The sequence below is a fragment of the Miscanthus floridulus genome, chromosome 5, assembly GCF_019320115.1.
Source record: "Miscanthus floridulus cultivar M001 chromosome 5, ASM1932011v1, whole genome shotgun sequence".
NCBI lineage: Eukaryota > Viridiplantae > Streptophyta > Magnoliopsida > Poales > Poaceae > Miscanthus > Miscanthus floridulus.
The window spans coordinates 69,281,337-69,304,846 of NC_089584.1; the positions used below are offsets into that span (position 1 = coordinate 69,281,337).

Genomic DNA, 23,510 nt, shown 5'->3' on the forward strand with positions numbered 1-23,510 from the left:
GTGCCCTTCTCATTCTAAGCATGTTCACACACTCTATATCATTGTAGTTGTAAATTAAGTTCAAGTTCCTTTGACGCTCCTCATCCCTAATGCTCATTGGACCATAACTGATCTGAGGCCGCTGACTCTGAAGCATTCTAAGTGTAGCAAGCAGCATGAGCAAAAAGAATGTGTCTCTTCTCTTCCAAGTCCATCTAGAAAAAATGAATGGAATTTAAGGACAAATGCTCAGAATGACAATGTCATCATCATGGACTTGGACAAAAGCTCAAAAAAAGGATTCATCATATACTAGAACATGCTAAAAATAAGACTTTCATCATCACAGACTAGGGCAATAGCTCAGAAAAAGGCATCATCATAGACTAAGACAATAGCTCAGGACAAAAGGAATCATCACAGACTTGGACAATAGCTCAGATAAAATGGCAACTTCATATACTTGCTCATAATCTCACAAAGTAGGACATGCATCCAAATCCAAGAACGCAGGACTCACTATCGCACGGTACAGATTAGGGGGGAGGCGAGAGGGGGAGTAGAAATACAAAATACCCACGTCAACAAGCAGCAGCACCAGCAAAAGCCCAACCCAGCAGGTGAGAGAGCTCAGATCTGCAAGCACACAAGCGAAGAAAAGAGGATTAGCATACAGAAAATAGGATTTTTACTTGGAAAAAACAAGAAAAAAATGAGACCTAAGAACAAGGATCCATACCGCAATAACAGCCAAGAAATCAGATCTGGTGTGCCTGCAGCGAGATCAACAATCAATGGTGACCTAGGGTTTCAAATCGCACAGAAAAAATGGAGAAAGAGAAGGGAAAAAACTCACTTGCTTCGAGAGGACGCAAATCCACGGCACCTGCAACAAATCGAGATAGAGGGTAGGCATTAGGAGGCCATGAATCCATCAAGAACACCGGGGGGAGGAGGAAGAGGAGGTGGAGCTTACCGGCGGCGCAGACGGGGAGCGACAAGAAGAAGAAGAGAGGGAGGCGGCGGGACGGAAGATATAGAGGCGGTGAATGGCGGGAACGGGGGAGGTAACCCTAGGATCTTCGCGCCATCTCCCAGCGCACGGAATCGCTAGGCGCGCGAGCTCGCGGGAGGACGGAGCGAGCCAGGCTGAAGAAAAACGGCCGATTTGGGCGTTTCTCGTGAGCCAAGCCAGGAGGAGACTTTTGCACGAGCAGAGCCTGGCTCGGGAGGATGGCCAGGGAACCAAACATGAGCAGGCTGTATCCCGGGAGCCTGGTTTGCCCTTATACGGGCAACCAAACACGCCCTAAGTTCTCTCTGCATATACCAAGTGTCTGCAACACTCCTGTCTAGCTTTTGTCCAATAGCAATAATAGATAAAAAAATATTCAATCTTTTTCCTTCACTATATGAGATCAGGAAGTGTCCATGGATTAAACCATATATGCCTCTTTAACTCCGTTCCCATAATCACGTCATGCTAGCTTCATTCCGATTGTGCCATAATTCAGCAATTTCTTTTCCTTCGAGCTCCTCTGAAAATTACGTACATTATTCATATCGTCTTGTCAGCTTCTTTCATCATAAGCCACGCGGTCTTTCTTTCCCCGTTGTTTATCCATCTTGCGTTCAATTCATGATGACATAATCTATGTGCTAGTATAGCAACTTGGTGATGCCACAAGTTTTTCTATATATTGAAATACTAAATTGACTAATATGCACGCAACCGGCTTTCTGAATTAAAAGCAACATAGGTGTTTTACACATAAATATTAATATGGTTAATTGCCCACTTTAATATATTTTTAAAGTATAATAACTTAGTTTAAATGTGTATATTAAACTTAGTTTTTTTAGCTAAAATTTAATTGGCGTCAATATATCAGATTATTCCTATAAATAAATCAAGTTTGAAGTTATTTCTTTTCTCTATAATATGAAATACCGGTAGTCGTTTCTTTTTCCACCGTGGCTCCAATTAGTGTGCTTTTCGTGCCTGTGTGTTCATAGCGACGTGTAGAATATCTTTATAATCTTTTCACTTGCCGTTTCATATGTTTGGTGTACTGTTCTAGTTTAGTTCTATTGTTTGCTTCGTGTATGATTGTATGGATGCTAGTGCTCAATTAAAGACCATGATCTCGTAACTTGATTAATGGATTATGCAATAAACAATAAAATATGCTTTTTAGAAATAAGGAATAAAGGGGCTAGAGCATAGTTTTTGTGATGCTCTAGATTCCTCTCCTTAAGGACTTATCTGTAAGCGGTCATCTGAGACTTACGGTACAACCGTGAGAGCTACATGACTCTGACTCTAGTTCAGTATAAAGACCTTTTCTAGCTTGTCAGTGTTACCCGAAAGGGCGCAAAAGGGGCTTGCTGAGCTGAGTATAGTGCGGCCTCTGCCCTTATGTGTATAACCTGCGCGGAATGTGCCATTCAGACGGAGGCTCTATATTCGCTTGTTAATTGAAAACCTAGTGGCCCTAACTTGTTAGACGAACTTCTAAAAGAGTTCATAGTGAAGCTGCCGACCTTCCTTGATAGTGGGTCAAGAGATTAGCTACCTCGGGCGAAAGGGTAAATCACGACTCACGGTGAAAGTATACAACCTCTGCAGAGTGTAAAACTAGTATATCAGCAGTGCTCACGGTCACGAGTGGCCTTGGACCCTTATGGAATATATGAACACTAATGGTTACTTGTTTATACTATTCATTATTCATGTTTACCTAATCATGTGTTTATATGAGCTTGTGATAAACTTGTTGCTACTCAATTGCTTAAAACTATGACTTATCAAAAGCTAATCACAGTTAAAACAGTGTCAACCTTTTGAGTCTCATGAACCCCATATTATTCTTGTTGAGTACGAGATGTACTTACGCTTGTATTTATATTTTACTTGGATAAAAATCCTAGATAGGTACCAGATTGCTAGTCCGAAGGAGTTAGGCTTGTGATCAATCAGTCAGTTGTCCCTGTGGATTTGGAGCCTTCGCTTGAGGATCGGAGTGTCTTTTCATTGTCTACTATCTAAGGTTATATTCTTTGTACTAAATACGTTATATATTAAGTATTGTCTAATGATATTACCTCTATTTGTAGCCATATGTGCGATTTGACTTCCTGAGCTCACATATGGTGTGTATCTGGTTTTGTTCTTAAAACCAGATGCTACAAAGTGGTATCAAAGCAATGCTGACTGTAGGACACAAGCCAAGTTAGAAATTGACCGTCTTAAGGTTTAGGAATTGCTATAACACCCTTGCTCTATAAACCTTGATATTTTCTTCTCTAATATGTTTCTACCGTTGTTATTCATCTCTACCTTGGTGTTTATTTCAAAGTCTTTGTTCTCATCTTCGCTCCTTGATTTGATATGCTTTTACAATCTTTTCTTACCACCTTCTTGCGTCATCGGAAGAGGAGCTTTAGGATCTTTATCCTTAATATGAAGAGAACGATAGTATCGCAAGTTGAGTCAATGATTGAATTATATACCTTTACTTGCTTTGTTGAATTGTCATTATGCTTGTGCTTGGTTTGGATGTTTGTAATGAGTGCAATGATATTATGGGGTTTGTCCACAATTTCATTTAGTTTATAGGTCTAAGATATAATGATTAATGAAATAAATAGTTCGGGTTTTAGTTTTCTCCTGTTCTCTATCCTGTCTTTTTGGAGCAGCCTGTCCTTTTTTTTGTTTATATCCTAGTTTTTGGACGACCAAAAATCATGGGAAATTTCTGGACAAAAGTATACTTCAGCTTCTTTCTCTGACCGCAAGAATCACCCTCATAGCTGTTTTGGTTTGGGAGTTATGAAATTCACAAGATGATGTATCTTTGCTGTCAGAAATCTGGGAGAGTTTCGGTTGTGCACTGATTTCGACCAAATTATCTATAGAATCTGGAAAAGTGTTCTATATCAAAGTTGTAGAGAATTTTATAAGCTTTCCAATGGTATAGGCTACAATGTCATCGGATTAACAGATAATGAGTTACAGCTGTTTTTCCATGCTGCTGTTTTTCATCTCGCAAGTAATTTCAGGTTACTTGTTTATAGCCTTGCACATGAGTTTCTTTAGGATGTCAAAACGTCTTTATGCTAGTCAACTCATCTAGAATATGGTGCAAGCTACCCTTTTGTGTCCCCCAGTCGACCTTTTCTTAAGGGGGTAGCCAAGTGAAGGATTTGCAAGATGAAGTTTCTTTCATTCTATTGCTTCATTTGGCAGTATCAGTTATCTCTATGTTGGGTCTTCTCTTGCCTCTCATGCTATCAATCCTATCTTGTCATCTCATGAAGCTACAGTTAAGAATGCTACAATTGACTGAATCCTAATGCATACATGTTGAAAATAGATGGTTGCTACCAGGAGAGGTGCTTCACAAGGTGAAAGGATCTAAACAATGCCTGGGGGGGGGGGGGGTAAATAGGCGTATCTAAAAATTTCCACACAAAAGTCAAAGTCACTTGTCAGCAACTGTCGGAAGTCCCAACAGTTTGGGTCAGAACTCCCGACATCGTTAGAAGTTCCGGCGCAAACTGTCAGAAGTTTCGACACCTACAGGGAAAGAACTACAAGTGCTAAAATGAACTTTGCGAAGCCGATAACTTACAACCCCACTTCCTAGTGGTAAAGTGAAGCATTGGGGTTGCTCCTTTGACGCTGAAGGGTCACCACTCCGTAGATCGAGTCCAATCCCTAAGAGAAACTTTGGGGAGGAAGACACACAACCAAGAACAAATATGATAGCACAAATCACAACAACAACAAGCACACGGGACACAAGAATTTATCCCGAGGTTTGACAACCCCACAAAGGAGCTCCTACATCCTCGTTGCTGAGGTGACCACAAAGGTCAGAGTCTCTTCCACCTCCTTGCCTCTCTCAAAGCAACCACAAAGGTCACTTGAGCTTTCCACTAAAAAATTGAGGGTAATACAAACTTCCCAAGGCTCTTCCACAAGATGTAAGCTCTTGGGTGACGCCTAGCCAGCTAGGGTTCCAAGAACCCAAGAGTAATAGACGCAAATCCAAATGGCTTATGAAGAAATCAAGTATTCAAGCTTGCCAAAGTGATTCTCTCACTCAATCCACTCTCTTTTCACTCAAAACCCTAGGGGAATCGAAGATTGGAGTAAAGAGGAGAGGAGGAGGGCGCCTTAAATGCTTCAGAGCTGTTCTGGACGAAGGTTGGTGAGCAATGAATGAGTGGGTAACAGTTAGAAGAGAGGAGAGAGCTATTTATGCTCATAGTAGAATCCAACCGTTCAGATCTATGTTGGAAATTCCGACACAGACCGTCGAAACTTCTGGCTCTACACAAAACACTGTTCACACAGATAGTCCACTGGGCTTGCTCGCATATCGTCAGAACTCCCGGCGGTCACCGGGACTTTCGGCTTCCATCAGGACTCCCGACAGACATGGCGAGCCAGGTGACTAAGTCCCAAAATGTCGAGACTTTCGATGGGAGCCTGGACTTTTGGCACCCGGAACTCCCAACTTCCGTTGGGACTTCCGACGAGCGAAGGTGCGCAGGCGGGCTGCGGCTAAGTTGGCAAGCGCTGGGACTTCTGGCACCAAACGTCAGGACTTCCAATAGCCAGAACTACCAACTCACGTCAGGACTTCTGACTACCAAAAATCCACAAACTATATCTAAGTGTTAATGAGGCGATTTTGTCTCTCTTTTAATTTTATTTTTATGCTTGAGCACTCTATCTTTCTTAGACCGCCTAAACTTGCATCCCTCTTTATAGTACAACATACCTAAACCCAAAACAAAACATAAAAGCTGTGGAGAGCGCTTTGGGTTCGTCCACTTTTGGCACTTGAAGAATTGAGGGATACCATTTCATCTTGGATCAACTCTTTAAACCTTTCAAGGGACTAAAGCTACAATATATCTCATTAAGATCTCATTAGTCCCTAATTTGGATGCCATCAATACACCAAAACCCACATATGGGCCAAATGTACTTTCAATCCCCCCTTTTTGGTAATTGATGACAACCAACTTAGGCTTTCATAAGAATGTAAGAATTTAAAGCTTTTGAACCCCAAAATTTATAGAGAGCTTCCCCTTAATATATGCAATGAATTTGAATTTCAATGATGATCATTTATCCATTATTTGCATATATCAAGAAACAAAAGCTCCCCCTAAATTTTGCAATTCGTGGGGTGCAACAAGTGAATGTGAATTGAAAGGATCAAGATGCCCAAGAGAGAGGAGGGGGGGGGGTGAATTGGGCTAATTCTAAATTTCTTGCGATAATTAAGTCCTACACCTAGCCCATTTCACCCCCTTGTGCCTAGAAGTGTTTCTATTATTCTATCGCACAAGAGTTTTGCACCCTAGGTTCCAATCCTACTCTAGCATGGCAATTCTAGGAATATAGAGACATGAATTGAATTGCTCAAATGTAAATGTTCAAAGTAAAGAGAGGAAGAGGAATGCGTCGATGTTTTTCTAAGGTATCGGAGAGTTGCCACTCCCCACTAGTCCTTGTTGGAGCACCCGCGCAAGGGTGTAGCTCCCCCTTGATCTGTGCAAGGATGAAGTGCTCTCTACGGGCTGATTCTTTGACACTCTGTCGCGGTGAATCACCCACAACCGCTCACACCATGACTTGGGCCATCCACAAGCTCCACCGAATGATCACCAAGTTCCCAATCACCACCAAGCCATCTAGGTGATGGCGATCACCAAGAGTAACAAGCACAAGCTCTCACTTGACCAAGACAAGCCTAATGAGAAGGGTGGATGCACACTTGCTACTCCCTATGCACTAATGAGGTCCTTAATCTTGGATTATCAAATCTCAATCACCCACTAGGCTCTTGCTCTCAATTGCACTCCAAAGGTGTTTCTTAGCTAAACATATGGGCAAGAGAACTAAGTTGGATGAGTAGGAGAGATATTTATACTCCCTACTTCAAAACATACTCGTTGGGGTCCAACTCAGCACATTTTGGGGTGATCGGATGCTCAGGTCAAAGTGACTGGACACATCTAGTCAGTGGCCAACGGCAACATGATGCCAACCCAGTTATTAGAGACCGGACTCTGACTAGTGTCCGGTCACCACCCATCAGACGTGTCTAGTCAAAAGTTTCCTTCTCTAGATGCTTACTGTTGTTGACCGAACGCTACCTCTAGTGCATCAGGTCACAACATCCACAACGTCCGGTCAAAAAGCAAACCCTAGCAACGTGAGCTAATACTGACCGAACGTGGCATCAGTGAGTCTGATCTAGCATCCGATTAATGAACACACCCTAGCTATGCGAGCTAACACTAACCGAACACGACACTTGTGCGTCCGGTCCCGCGTCTAGTCATCATCCAAGTCTCCATTTACCTCAAATTTTACCAACTTTGTGAACAACATCGACTTCAACTGATCTATGGGCTATCCTTGAGCTACCTAGTGCTAAGTTTGATAAGTGTATACCACACCTAAACCATTAGACTCATCTAGGTCAAGCTACTAGTTCATACCCCCTTAATAGTATGGCTAAAGGAAAAGAAACAAAGTCCTAAACTACTCTAAGTGTCTCTCCAATGCCAAACGACCCTTAGAACTAGTCCGTCCTTAACCTTGTCATCCATCCTTTGAAAACCGAAGCGATTTCCATCGATAGGGACATGAAAACCATAATTGTCCAGTCAATCACCATTACCATGACCTAACTCAAGTTGCCTCTACAAAACACACGTTAGGCACAGTAATCTTGTGTCGTCATTAATCACTGAAACCCAACTAGGGGCCTAGATGCTTTCATGAACAAATATATATCCATGAAAGAGCAATGCAATATGACATGTTATATTCACACAATAAGTGAAAGAGAATATGATGGCCAAGATCTCAAAGTAAAAACTCAAAGCAACACATGGCCACCTAAAATAACAATCATCAATCACATATAGAGACAAACACAATAGCTAAAAAGATAGATAAACATGAGTTGTCCTACAATCATCCATCACATAGTGCCACCACACGACATAGTTCTTACAAGCTAAGAGTTTTAAAGTCTTGAAATCCAAGCGACCAACTAAGCTATTGGAATAAGATGAAGGCCTAACACTCCTCCTTTGTCAACAAGTGCCAAAAGGGGTAGGCCACATAGAAAAAACAACTACTCGATGTCGTAGTCCTCATCATCATCACTGTCACCACCATCAGCATCATCATCGTCATCGTCATCATCATCCTCAATGTACTCCTCATCCTCAACGCCATTGCCACGACGATGGGTCTGAGCGGATGACTCACCATAGAATTCCTTGCAAGCCTCATCATAAAGCTCAAAGGGACCCCAAAGAGGCTCCAAGTCACTAGGTGGTGCAGAGTGAATATCCAACTTTTGCTTAATACAATGCATCCTCATAAGCAGCTCTTGCTCACGCTCTATGCTAGCACAACAAGCTCCAAACATATACTTCATGAAGAACTTGAACTTGCTGGGGGACCTACCATAGGAGGAGGAGGAGGACTGAGGTTCCTCACTATGAGCACGGCGAGAGCGCGAATCATGTGGTGGAGAAGCATGGCAGGAGGAAGAACATGAAGCACCTTTGCCTTTGCCTTTGCCCTTGGCAATCTCCTCCAACTCGCGCTTTGCCTGAAGGGATGTCTGGTTGGACAGCTTGAGAACTTTATGAGGGGCATCTATGGGGAAGTGAATGCCTGACATGTGCTCAATGATATGTATGATGAAAGGAGCATACGGATAGTGCTTCACCACATCCTCACTAGCCATAAAATTCTTGTCTCAAATATAACGAATGATGGAGAACTTGGTGAACTCATCGCCAAAGCAATAAAATACAACCTAGGAATCCTCACGAAGATTAGTAGAGTCACCTATCTTGGAATACAAGATCTAATGAAGAATGTTGTTGAGCACATAGTAGTAGGGCTTCAGCCAAATGGTCTTCCCATCAGGATGATGACCATCCAAATACATGTACTGATACTCATCCATAGCAAGAGCTGAAATCTTAGTGATGGCAGTGGAGGTGCGATCCTTGCGGTCCAAACCAAGAAGGCAAGAAAAAGTAATGAAATCAACCTTGTAGTGCTTGCCTTCGGTGGTCCAATGAATGACATGTGTATCCTCACGAGTGTCCAAGTGATAGGAAGTATAGAACTAATAGATAATCTCGTTGTTCCATGGCTTGCAGAACTCCATCAGTGGCACTAACCCCATTCTCCTCAAATCACTGAGCAGCTGCTTCGTGTCCAAACCCTTCAACTTACTAAGCTCATAGGTGTCAATGGACTTCATGGCAATCATTGGAGCCTCTTGCCTGCTTATGAAGCGGAGGTACATCAAATGATGGTAGAAATCAAAGTGAAAGTTCTACCAAAACTGGTACTCAATCCTCAAATCCTTGGGCTCATCATATTGATGTTGTGCACACCAATGATGAATCTTGGGCACCTGGTGATGGTAATCAACCATCAGATGAGGTGTGTATCCTCCGGTGGGATTGGGAGTGTGCTACGGTGCCCGGATAGTAGGAGTAGGACCAAAGTAACCTAGAGCAGAGGGAGTCATGGTGCAGACATCTTTAGCAATAGTCCTTCCTTCTTGATCAAGGGCTTCCTCAGTAGGATCAACAACGGGCACATCACCAGTGCTAGGAATGAACTCCTGAGCAGCAGCACCAATGGGCGGAGCTGGAGCTTGGGCTTGAGCACGAGCATGAGCGACATGACCACCAGCTGCATCATGAGGGAATGACACCTTGGTGCGTCTAGTTAGCCGAGAGGATTCAACATGGTCATGGTTCTACTTGGAATGCTTCTCGCTACGACGGGGAGGAGTGACATCACCTCTGGAAGCCATTGCTGCAGGAAAAATGAAGAGAAACTAAGAATCAAGGCAAAAGAAGTGAACAAACATCTTGACATGTAGTAGCATGAATGGATGAGTGACCTTGGGGTTGAAAGTCTCGGCTAGAGCCAGAAGTCCCAACAGTCGGGACTTTTGGCGGGGGCTAGGACTCCTGACGCACAAGGTCATGAATCCATTCATGATACACCACATCAAGACATGCATCCACACAAGGAAGGCAGTGGAGGAGAAATAGGAGAAAAGAGGCAAAAACCAAGGTACATTGGAGTTAGGGTTCGGGACACCAAGGTTGTACCTTGAACAAGGGAAGGAGAGGAAGAGATGCAAAATCCACAGCAATGGCACCGAGGGCGAGCAGAACCGTAACCACCTAAAAGGTCCTAATATGGCTAGAGAGGGGTGAATAGCCTATTTAAAAATCTACAAGATCACTAGAGCAATTTGATTAGTATGACAAATAGCAAAATGCAAACTTGCTCTAGCTCTACAAGGGTTGCAAGCCACCTATCCAACAATTCTAGTCACTATAATCACTAGGCACACAATTGGCTAAGTCACTACTCACTAAGAGCTCTCACACTTGCTACACTAAAGAGCTCCACTAGATGAACTTAAGCAACAAAGCAAGCTCTCAATTCTAGCTACACTAAAGAGCTTGCTACAACTAGTTTGTGGGAAAGTAAATGAGTGAGTAGGGTGATTATAGCGCCGCATAGAGGAATGAACCAATCATAATGTGGAGACAACCAATCACTGGGAGAAATTCAATCACACAAGAGACAAGATTTTTCTCCCGAGGTTCACGTGCTTGCTGCACACTAGTCCCTGTTGTGTTGACCAACACTTGGTGGTTCAGCGGCTAAGAGGTGTTGCATGAACCTCGTCCACACAATTGGACACCGCAACAACCTACCCACAAGTGAGGTAGCTCAATGACACGAGCAATGTACTAGAGTTGCCTTGGGCGCTCTGTCAGGGAAGGCACAAAACCCCTCACAAGCATTCGATCGAGGCTGGATATAATCACCAACTCCGCTCAATGATCCTCCAACCACCGGGCTGTCTAGGTGTCAGCAAACACCAAGAGTAACAAGCTCACAACCAGCCCAAATCACCCAACTAGTGCCACAAGATGATGCAACTCAATGCAATGCACTAGAGGCTCTCCAATCTGACTCAAGATGATGAAATCAAGTGAACAAGTGAGTGGAGTGTGTTGCTTAGCTTCCAAAGGGTGTGCACAAGTGTATGAGGTGCCAAGAGAGTGGCCAAGGCCATCCACACCTTCTATTTATAGCCACACAAGCAAATAGAGCCGTTACCCCTTTGAAGCTATTTCTACGAGGGCACCGAATAGGGTGGTGCGGTCACCGGGCAGGGGGTGATGGTGCCCTAATGGTTGACCAATGGCTAGTTGTTCATCGGACAGGGGGTGGCGGTGCCACCCTGGCAAAGCCCCTATTTTCCCTCCTCTCTGGATAAATAGGGTGGTGCACCGCCGTACCCATGGTGGTGACCATGGTGGTGCCCCTTAGTTATAAATCCAATTCGCTACCCTGGGGTGAAACAGGGTGGTGGCACCGAACATGCAGTGATGGTGCACCGCTGTACCCATGGCGGTGAACACCGCCGTGTTCGGTGACCACCCCACAGTGGCCCTTCTCTGTTAGGTCCTAGTGGGCACCGCCACAGGGGTGACGATGCACCGTACAAGGGGTGGCGGTGCCACCTAGGCACCACCACTAGCTCTCTGAGTTGCAAGCTTTGTCACGTTTTGATCCATGTCAACTCGAGCTACTCCCTGCAAGCGATGATAACTCTCAAAGTGTTTTCTCAAAACATGTTAGAGCCAAGTTAGCATTTCTCAAACATTTCATAAATATTTTCGCTTGCTCTCTAATGTGCACTAGGCCTAAATGCAATGCATGAAGTCCAACACGTAGTGGCACTAGATGACCAAATTGTCTAGTTAAGAACCTCTCTTAATAGTATGGCCATCTATCCTAAATGTGATCACACTCTCTATAGTGTGTTGATCACTAAAACAAAATCCCTAATTATACCTTTGCCTTGATCTCCATAGGGTTTTGTTTTTCTCTTTCTTCTTTTCCAAGTTGAGCACTTGATCATCATCACATGTGTCCATCTGATCATTTCATGTGATCAACATCACCATTTGAGTGCCAGCATGCTACCTCACTTGGATTGCACCAACCTAGCTCATATCATCACTCATGACAAAGGTTAGTGCTTAGGTTTCATCAATTATCCAAAACCAAACTAGGGCTTTCAATCTCCCCCTTTTTGGTAATTGATGACAACCTATTTACAAAGATATTCAATGAAATCTTTTTGGATTCATGTTGCTTGCCCAAGCATATTACCATGTGTAAAGATTATGGATAAGTTTCATCAACCCAAATTGGTAGTATTAGCTCTCCCTACATATGTGCTAAGAGTTTGGATTTGTAAGCTTGCACATATGCATGGATTAGAGGTTTGGGAGAGTAATAGCTACCAAATGATGCCAAGGTGTAAAGAATGGACCTTTGAAGCGTGATACCAATCGGAGTTGCCAATATACACCATCCTTAGCACCATTAGTAACTAGACATTCACAAAAACTAGAAAATCCTATGAGATCAACATTATATGAAAGGGTCTAGTTTTTACATGATAGGCACAAGTCTAGTTACTCTTCCTATGCATGCTAGTTTTCATTTCATCAATCATTTTCTATGATCTAGCATACATCACACAAGCATGGATATAGAATTTAAAACTTGTGCCATGCAAGCAAACATATGTAAATGCACATACAAATGCAACATACAAGTTTATGAGCTTGCTCTCCCTACTTGTGTGCTTCAAATTTTAATTGATCCCCTTACAATGTCATTTTATATGTCATTTCATTTGTTTGCTCCCCCTATCTTTACTATCTTTGTGAATTTCTCTCCTCTGTCAACAATTAGCACAAAAGGTGAGCTCAAATTTTAGATAGGTTGGGGTGAAACCATGTGAAGTGAGGTTCATTTTCCCAATTTGGTTCAATCTAGATCACTTGCAAAAGATATTTAACTCGGTTTGATCCAAGGGCAGGCTTCTTCACACCTCCAAAAAAGGGTTATCATGCACCATGTTGAGTTAAACACTTATAGCTCATTTTCTAGGTTAAACACTAGGTTCACAAGCCCACAAATGTGTCATATGCTATCACTAGATCATATAAATCATAGAAGCAATAGTGGTACCATACACTCATCAAATTCATTTGATTTCTGTGAATGAGCCTATAGACATGAGGAATGACTAGATGCACTAAACAAGTCCTTAGCAATGGATGAATGACATGTCAATCAACTTTACCTTGCTTTGCTCGAAGGAGAGGCATGTCATATATGGGGGTGCATCAACACATATTTGAGAAGTCAAGTATGTTCAATTCATTCCTTAGCTTGCAAAACCTCTTCTCATCAAGTGGCTTGGTGAAGATATCGGCAAGTTGATCATCGGTGCCCACACTCTCAATGCAAATGTCCCCTTTTTGTTGATGATCTCTTATGAAATGATGACGACATCTATAGTGCTTTGTTCTTGCATGTTGAACCGGATTGTTGGTGAGCTTGATTGCACTCTCATTGTCACATAGCAATGGCACTTGTTTGAACTTGATTCCAAAGTCACTCAAAGTAGCCTTCATCCAAAGTAATTGATGCACAACAACTACCGGCCAAAATGTACTCCGCTTCGGCGGTTGAAAGTGCTACTACTATTTTGCTTCTTTGATGACCAAGACACAGTGATCTTCCCAATAGTTGACATGTGCCCGATGTGCTCTTTCTCTCAACTTTGCATCCCGCATAATCAGAGTCCGAATATCTAATCAACTCAAATCTAGCTCCTTTGGGATACCACAATCCAACATTTTGTGTATGCTTAAGTACCTCAATATTCTCTTTGTTGCCCTCAAGTGACTCTCTCTTGGTGAGGCTTGAAATCTAGCACATATGCATACACTAAACATCATATCAGGCCTTGATGCGGTCACATAGAGTAGGCTTCCAATCATAGACCGATACATCTTTTGATCCACCATGTTGCCACTAGCATCACTATCCAAGCTTCCATTTGTCCCCATTGGTGTACTAATAGCTTTGCTTTCATCCATGCTAAACTTCTTGAGCATGTCTTTGATGTACTTACCTTGACTCACAAATATGCCATTCTTCATTTGCTTCATTTGAAGACCAAGGAAGTAACTAAGCTCTCTAATCATGGACATCTCAAACTCACTTGCCATCATGTTTCCAAACTCCTCACAAAAATCTTGATTGGTTGATCCAAATATGATATCATCAACATAGATTTGTAACACAAACAAGTCATTGCCAAGCTTCTTGGTGAAGAGAGTGGTGTCAACCTTTCCCATCTTGAACCCCTTAGGGAGTAGGAAATCCCTCAATCTCTCATACCATGCTCTAGGTGCTTGTTTCAATCCATACAAAGCCTTTTTTTAACTTGTAGACATGGTTGGGCTTCTTCTCATCTTCAAAACCGAGAGGTTGCTCAATATACACAAGCTCATTGATGTACCCATTGAGAAATGCACTCTTCACATCCATTTGGTATAGCTTGATGTCATGGGCACAAGCATAGTCTAACAAGATCCTAATTGCTTCCAATCTTGCAACCGGAGCATATGTTTCTCCAAAGTTAAGACCTTGAACTTGAGTGTAACCTTGAGCCACTAATCTTACTTTGTTCCTTACAACTATCCCATCTTGATCTTGCTTGTTTCAAAAGATCCATTTTGTTCCAATCACATTATGATCCTTAGGCCTCTCAACTAACTCTCATACTTGATTTCTTGTGAAGTTGTTTAGCTCTTCATGCATAGCATTTACCCAATCAACATCCTTTAAAGCTTCCTCTATCTTCTTTGGTTCAATGGATGAGACAAATAAGAAGTGTTCACAAAATAATGCCAATCTTGATCTTGTTTGTACACCTCTTGAGATATCACCAATGATCGAATCTAATTGATGATCTCTTGCAATATTGGTTGGTTGGAGCACTTGCACTTGATTGCTTGCATTTGATTGATCATTTGGTTGAGATGATGAACTAGCCACTTGTTGTTGATCTTGCACTTTGTCATCACTTGCACTTGCTTGATTTTGATCATGAGAACCACTAGCTTGCACGTTTGAGTTAGAGAGCACTTGACTCTTGTCATCTTCAACATCAATCACCTCTCTAGGCCTTATATCATCAATGTCCATGTTCTTCATTGCATTGACCAATTGAGTGCCTCTCACATCATTTAGATTCTCATCTTCCTCTTGGGAACCATTGGTTTCATCAAATTCCACATCATGAACCTCCTCAAGAGTACCACTAGCCAAATTCCAAACTCTATAAGCCTTACTAGTAGTGGAGTAACCAAGCAAGAAACCTTCATCATATTTCTTCTCAAACTTGCTCAATCTAGTGCCTTTCTTCAATATGTAGCATTTGCAACCAAAAACCCAAAAGTAAGCAATATTGGGCTTTCTTCCATTCAAGAGCTCATATGGCGTCTTCTCCATCATGGAATGACAATATAGTCAGTTGCTATAGTAGCAAGCCATGTTGATTGCTTTGGCCCAAATGAGTGACTCACATTGTACTCACTTAGCATTGATCTTGCCATGTCAATCAAGGTTCTATTCTTTCTCTCAACTAGACCATTTGATTGAGGAGTGTACTTAGCCAAAAATTGATGCCTAATCCCAAACTCATCACACAAATCATCAACTCTTGTGTTCTTGAATTCACTTCCATTGTCACTTCTCACTTTCTTGATAGTTGTTTCAAACTTATTGCGATTTCTCTTGATGAATGCCTTGAAGGTTGCAAACACATCACTCTTGTCAACAAGAAAGAACACCCATGTGTATCTAGTGAAATCATCCATAATCATAAATCCATATTTCTTTCCACCAATGCTAGTGTAAGGGGTTGGTCCAAACAAATCCATGTGCAACAACTCAAATGCCTTAGATGTACTCTTCATGCTCTTTTGAGGATGTGTGTTGCCAACTTTCTTTCTGGCTTGACATGCACTACAAAGGTTATCCTTCTCAAATATGACATCTTTCAAGCCTCCAACTAGATCATGCTTAATCAACTTGTTCAATTATTTTATTCCAACATAAACAAGCCTTCTATGCCATAACCAACCCATGCTAGACTTAGTGAGCAAACATGTTGACAATTGAGCTTCTCTAGCATCAAAATCAACAAAGTATAGATTCACATATCTAAAACCTTTGAATATCAAGTTAGAGTCATCTAGAATTATGATCTCTACAGCAACAACTCCAAATATGCACTTGAAACCAAGATCACAAAGTTGAGCTACTGACAATAGGTTGAAGTTCAAGCTCTCTACTAGTAGCACATTGGAAATGCTCAAGTCATTGGATATTGCAATCTTACCAAGCCCTTTGCCTTTGCCTTTGCCATTATCACCAAATGTTATACTATCAATCCCATTGTCATCATTTGAGTTGATTGAATTGAACATTCTTAAATCATCGGTCATGTGTTGTGTGCACCCACTATCTAGCACCCAATGCCTTCCTCCAGCTTTATAGTTGACCTACAAAAGAATATCAATTCTTTTTAGGTACCCAAACTTGCTTGGGTCCTTGAAGGTTAGTCATTGTCGGTGTTTCGAATAAACACCAACTAGTAAATTTATATTTGTTGCATGTTAGGCCCGGATGGTGTGCTAAAGGACTCAAGGTTTATACTAGTTTGGGCAGAATGTCCCTACATCCAGTCTGCTGCTGCTTGTGTTATTAGCACTAAAAAAGGTTTGTAGTAGGAGGTACAAACGGTCAAGAGAGGGACAGGTCCCAAGTGTCTGATGGAAAGGTCGAAAGGATGCCAAGAGCTCGGTTGCTACTCAGCTGTGTGTTATGCAATGCGTGGTCTGTAGGATTTGTTTATCCCTTTAGTGGGGTGCCCTGCATTCCCTTTTATAGATCAAGGGGGAGCAGGGGTTATAGATGGGAGAAAGAAGAAAAACCAGAGGCCAAGAAGGTCCTTCGAAGGTACCAGGTCTTCCTTTTCCTCTGAGCCATCCCCGCTGATATGGCAGACGGTGCTAGGGATAGCACATTCACTGATCTTGATAGGGCCATGCTCTAGCTTGGTTCAGCAAGTGGTCACGTCCCATCCTGCCCTGGTGGGCAGCGTGGCGCACCAGGGTGCCGAGCCGCGACCCTATGAGGAGCAGACAGGGAAGTGACCATATGTTGGTTACTGTAGATGATGTGAGTTGCCTCCTAGATCATAGTTGTTGTCGTATGCTTATGTCAGGATCCATGTCCAAGGGCTGATGGCGGCGCCCACAACACTGTAAGACAAAAGTTGGCACCTACAACACTGTTCGAGCTCTATCATGTCTGGAAGGGCTTAAAGCGCCCGTCCCGTCATAGCCTGATGGTACTTTCCTATAGGCATGCAGGGTATGGTCCTCGGTACTACGGTTGACTTGGGTGTCCTATCTTACCCTATGCTTGTCATTATGAAGGAGCAGGGTGTAGATGTTGGGCGAGGCGGAGCCTGCCCTTGGACGTTGGGCGAGGCCGAGCCTAACCCTCAGTGGTCCGGCGAGGCGGAGCCAATCCCTGGTCATTGGACGAGGCGGAGCCTGCCCTCGGACATCGGGCGAGGTGGAGCTAGCCCTCGAACATCGGGCGAGGCAGAGTTTGCCCCCCAGACGTTGGGTGAGGTGGAGTCTAACCCTCGGGGGTTGGGCGAGATGGAGCCAATCCCTTAGGGGCCGTCCGAGGCACAGCCAACCTTTGGTCATATGGGCAAGAAGTGTAGTTGCGTTCTTTGTCTGTTAATAGCCATCAACGTTTGATGGTCACTAGCTCCACCTTTTTGGGTACCCAATATTTGGTCCCCGATAGTAGCCCCTGAGCCCCTGGGTGATTTGGATAGAATTGCTTAGGGGGTGATTTGACTTGCTAGAGGGTGCGTGCAAGTGCACTCGATGGGTGTATCCCCTGAGCCCCCGGGTGATTTGGATAGAATCGCCTAGGGGGTAATTTGGACCCTTCGCGGGTATGGCTGTGAGATTTGGTGTTTTGGCAACTAGATAGTTTAAAGGGAACCTTGGTATCCCATTCGTGGAGATTCATCTAGGGTCAGCCCGGTGGAGACTTGATCGTGGATTGAGACTCCCTTGAGGCTCGTATGCCTAAGTTTTGGCCACTCACGGGCCCATCCCTCATTAGGACGGCCATCAAAACTATTGGGCCAGCCCTTGAACTCCTGGTCCTAGGCGGGCTGGAGAAATGCTTTTTGACCTATATCCCCTCTGCGGAAAGAGTCCTGGTCTGCCCGGGAAGGCAAAATGTTCGGCGTGACTTTGGTGGGAAAGGATAGGGATCGCGGGCGCATATCCCACGACGTGACGTGGTGGTGTATCGTGGCAAGCATGGAGATCTAGGTGGACGATTGCCTCTTCTCACATTCGTCACCCCTATAAAACCAAGGGGTTCGCCCCTAGACTACCACCGAGGAGTGGCGGTTGCCCATCAATGAAGACGCACCATCACCGTTCGAAGGCTATGTTGTGTCCTTCGCTCACTTTCATGAGCGAGGATTCACCACCTCCGCCCACAAGTTCCTTCGGGGGCTGCTGAATTACTACAAGATGGAGCTGCAGTACCTTACTCCCAATGGGGTCTAGCACATTGTAGCGTTCGTCGCCCTGTGTGAGGGGTTCTTGGGGATTAGTCCCCACTTCGACTTGTGGTGGTATCTCTTCACCGTCACCCTCTTGAAGAAGCAGGATTAGAAGCGAGAGCTAAGTGTGTCGATGGGATGCGCCGGCATCTCGCTTCACAATAACCGAGTCAACGAGTACCCACTGATGCATCTATCGACCTCCAACAAGGGGTGGCATTTGCATTGGTTCTACATCAAGGATGACGCAGTAGCCCCCTTGCCAGCGTTCATCGGGTGCCTCATCGAAGAGGTCCCAAAATCATGGAGGATGTGGGGTGTCCTGGATAAAGACAAGAAGAAGATCCAGGACCATCTTGCCACCATCCAAATCCTGAAGGAGAGGGGTGTGAAGGGATCAGGGATCATTGGTGCCTACCATACGCAGAGAGTGGCACCGCTGATGAGTCGTGCACTTCCCATGTACCTGATGGTTCCCGGAGCGTCTCTCGATGGGAGGACGCTCGCCGATGGAGCGCTCTCCCCCTCTAAAGTGGCATAGCGCATCAAGGAGGTGATGGAGCCTTCAAAGGACGACGTCGGTGTCATTCTTGATTTCATGTATCCGGTGCCGGGGCATCCCCCAATGCGGCCAGAACCGGGGTACATCAACTTTGTAAGTTCTCTTTCCCCGTGCCTCCTTTTTAATTGAATTTCCAACCCCTTGATGCTGATATTGTGATAACGGGACCAGCCAAAGAGACTTGTCTTTATGGATAGCTTGGCTCCGCTGTCGAAGGACCCACTCATGGGGCGGCGAATCGCACCGTGGCCGAGTGGTAGAAGAAGGCGAAGGAGTTCAAGATGAAGAAGAAGCTACAGAAGTTGCAGGCATGGGAGCGAGGAGAGGAGACAGACAATGATGATGATGACGACAGCGATGACAAGGATGATGAGGTAGTTGCCAACATTGAGTGGGACGACTTGGGAAGTGAGTACATGCTGACAGGTACCCACTCATCAATGTAGGGCCCCTTCCTATTCCACGCAAGGGAAGGTGTGGCCGTAAGGCCGGAGGAGGAGGGCCGAGCCATTGGCCTATCCTTAGAACCATCAGGGGTGGGCGAATCTACCACCATGCCTAAGGTGCCAGTGGAGGGGAGCGGCCCCACCACCGTGCCTTAGGAAATAGCAGGGACGGGCGGACCTGTCGTCGCACCCTAAGAGCCTAGGTGGCGGGCGGATCCACCGCCGTGCCTAAGGCACCAAGAGAGGGGAGTGGCTCCGCCGCTATGCCCCTAGATATGAGAGAGGTGAGCCCCTCGGCCTGAGAGTAGGGGATGGGCTCAAAACAGTCCTACCCTGATGAGGTGGAGTAGGGAACTAGGGGTTCGTACCCCAAACGTCTCCACCACTCAATAGCGCCAGTGTAAGTTACCGACTCCTCTATTATCTTTGTTTTCTCTATTTTTCATAGTGACTCATGCCTTTTGTTTCTTCTGTAGCACCGGGAGATGGGTCAGATGGGGCACTTCTATAGCGCTGGCACCCAAGAAAACCTTCGTCCTTTAGGCAAGGTGGGGGCTGCCGCCTGACGTCGCTCCCATTTTGGGCGAGAGCGGAGCCAGCGTCACAGCCTCGTCGTCCGGTCGTGCCCTCGGTGTGTCAAGTGGTCGATGAGGCTGTGGGGGTGTCCTCGGAGGTCACCGCTCAACCGACGATAGAAGTGATTCCGCTGCCGACGTCGGGGCGGGCGAAGCTATCAGCCGCACCCATTGCATCGACCACGATGAGCGCGGCACAACTAGATGAGGTCCTGCCGACAGAGGCAGAGGTGATGGTGGCTATGATGGATGGGTCATGGCTAGAAGCTATGGTGGTGGCACGTCCTATGCCACCGATGGCCCTAGAGATGACGCTCATCATGGGCAGGACTGAGGGGGTCATGGTCCAGGGGCCCTCGGACACCGCGGCAGTTGCCGAGGAGACCGATAGGGAGTTGTCCCTAGTCCTACCATCAGAGGGCCACCACCCACCCATGCGGGATGAGCCCTCGCTCCGGTGGGTGAGTTCGTGGGACCCGTTGTTGGAACTCTTCACCCTCGACAATGCCGTCGAGGACATGGAGTGGGAGAAGCTCAGCGAGGGGTTCACGGCCATGCTAGAAGCTTTAAACTAGGCTAGTGGTGCCCTTCGGGAGGTAATCGTTCCCACCAGCCAGGTATTCACTTGGTCTTGCATCTTGATCTCTTTTTTCTTCATCTATTTTTGTTTTTTTACCACTGCCTTTTTTAGTCTCTTATTGCTCGCAGCCGAGAGAAATCCTGGTTCCTTCATGAACACAAGGAGGATTGGGACCACATCGTCGATGAGGCATGGCTGCACAGGGACGTGACCACCCAGCTCTGACAAAGGGTGGCCGAGCTGACTCCCCTTGTCGTGGAGGAGGACAATCTTCGACGGCGGGTGGCCAAGGCCTGTCGAGATGTGGAGGACACCAAGAAGTCTTTTGATGAACTATTGGAGAGGGCGCAGTGGGATCAGGAGGAGGCCACTAGAGTGCAGAGGGAGCTAGACGAGCTGCTCCAATGGGGTGCCGAGACCCACCAGCGGATCATCGACCTCCTAGCCAAGGCCAAGAAGGAGTGGGATCTTAGGCTGGTGGCTGAGGAGAGGTCCATGGCCCTAGAGCAGACGGCGAAACTGGACACCGAGATGGTCGCCCGGCTGCGCAAGGAGTGAGATGAGCTACGCCAGACTACAGAGATGCTCTACTCCCTCCAGGTCGACGGGAAGCATGGTGCGGCCTATGGGGAGCATGACCAGGCCGTCCAAGAGCGCGATGAGGCACAACAGAGGATCAGCTCCCTCCAAGCCGAGTAGGAGACCGCAAAAGCCCATAAGCTGGAGGCTAAGGGTGCTGCTGCCGGACTAGCCACAGATCTCGCCAAGGTGAGGAGTCTTGTTCAGGCGGAGAGCGACGAGCTCGATATCCTAGAGGTTGCCCTTGGTGTAGTCTATGACGACTTGCAGGTGGTGTAGGTGGAGGGGACCAGCTCGCTTGTGGCCTGTGCCATAGTTATCATGGCGCGGGTGCGCCAGCTAGAGAAGGAAGCTCTTCGCTCAGGGATCACCCAAACCTTCACCGTCGCCTGCTCGCATTACGATGACAACATCAATTTCGAGGCGATGAGCCTTGGTTTCGCACTTGGTTATGAACCCTCCGAGCTGGATGACATAGAAGCGACGATGACTCCTTTTGTGGAAACCCTGGTGAGCAAAATTGAAGATATGGTTCTTCCCGAGAGGGGTAGTTAGTCGAATGAGTTTGATGGACATTTATCTATAATTTGTGGGCAAGTGTCGGCACTTTCATTTTTTGAAAACAGATTCACAACTTTGTTTCATTAAACAAATTCACAATTTTGTTTTATTTTATTGAACTTGCTTTCTTCCCTTTTTGCATTCAAAAAAGGTGCTCATGCAATCTGACCCTTCTATTTGTTAAGGACATAGGGCCCGAGGTGTATAAGAGGGGAATTTTGATTATGCTGGTGAGCAAAGTTACCATAGCTATTGGGGGGTGGGTTTTTTGCAGTCTTACCAGGCATGCTCGGTTATTTGTTCCCACAAACCTTGCCGCTAACCTTAACATGAGGAAGAGGTCTGACGCAGCGACTGTTTCCAAAAAGGAGGTATATACCTTTATTAGCCCTAGAGTGAGGTCTGACCCCTTGTGGTTGTAGGGGTCGGATGTCACTAGAGACCAAAGAGAGGATAGCAGAACTACTCTTGTATTTGCACATACCTCTTCCTTAGGATTTTAGCTATCGTTCTGCGACCGTGCGTTCGGTCTCATTGCAAATCCGGCTCAAGGGTCGGCTCGTTTTTGTGACTGTCGCCCTGTCCACGGTTTTCACAACTAGAGGGGTTGAGGCAATGTCACTTGCCTCGATGGCTCGAGTGACGTGCTTGATGAGCTCACTAACAGGGATGTTTGAACAGAATCCGGTCCTATCGCTCGTTACAGGGTCCGTAAAGCCCTCGGGTGGCATTCCGTTTGTTCCTTAACCCCCCTTCCAACTGATTCCCCCTCAATGTGGATTCTATGGACTCAGCTAGAGGTTGGATTGAACTAGAAGGGTTGAGATGACCCTATCCGCCTCTATATGGGTTGGGTGAAGGCCGTTGAGGCGCATCAGCATTTTCTCCCCTTGCTCTTGTTCGATGTGAGGCGGCCTCGGGCCCTTTGCGGGCTAGCCTTCGAACCTTGGTCTCTTGATCTAGGATTGGGTGGCTCGAGCCCCTGTGCCCCTTGGTGTCTGATAGGGGTCGTCCGTGTTTCACGCATCACCCTGTCCTCGGTTTCCACAACCGGAGGTGCTGAGCTAATGACACTTGCCTCGATGCCTCGAGTGTTACGCTCAATGAGCTCGCTAACGGGCATGTTCATGTGGAATCCGGGTCCATCATCCGCGGACGGGGTTGGTAGAGCCCTCATGTGGCATTCCACTACTTCTTAACCCGCCTCCTGGTAGATGCCCAAGCTGTTCGATTGGCTTGGGTGGCCCGTTGGCCTCTCCTCGATGGAGATTCTATGGGTTTGGCTCGAGGTTAGAATCGAACAAGAAAGGTCGAGATATCCCTGTCCGCTTTTGAACGGGGTCAGGCAAGGCTGTTGGGGCTCATCTTGTTTTTTCTCCCCTGGCCCCGTTTGACATGAGGCAGCCTTTCGCCCTTCATGGGCTAGCCTTCGAACCTCAGTCAGTTGCCACTCATATCGAATGAGGTGACTACCGCTTTATGATGCGATGCGAAGCATTGAGATGCGACAATTGCATATGCAACGCTTGAATATATGGAATGAATGTACGACATAATGGAAACGAAAGCAAGGGTCGGTGA

At 45.6% G+C, this 23,510-nt stretch overlaps 1 long non-coding RNA gene across 1 annotated transcript; it reads right to left on the reverse strand.

Annotated features, from left to right (window-relative positions):
- Positions 1-528: 528 nt before the first annotated feature.
- Positions 529-1,004, reverse strand: LOC136452305 (uncharacterized). Its single transcript, XR_010758802.1, has 3 exons — positions 956-1,004; positions 719-865; positions 529-615 (listed from the first exon to the last, which is right to left on the reverse strand). It is a non-coding gene; the product is annotated as an uncharacterized lncRNA (long non-coding RNA).
- Positions 1,005-23,510: the final 22,506 nt, after the last annotated feature.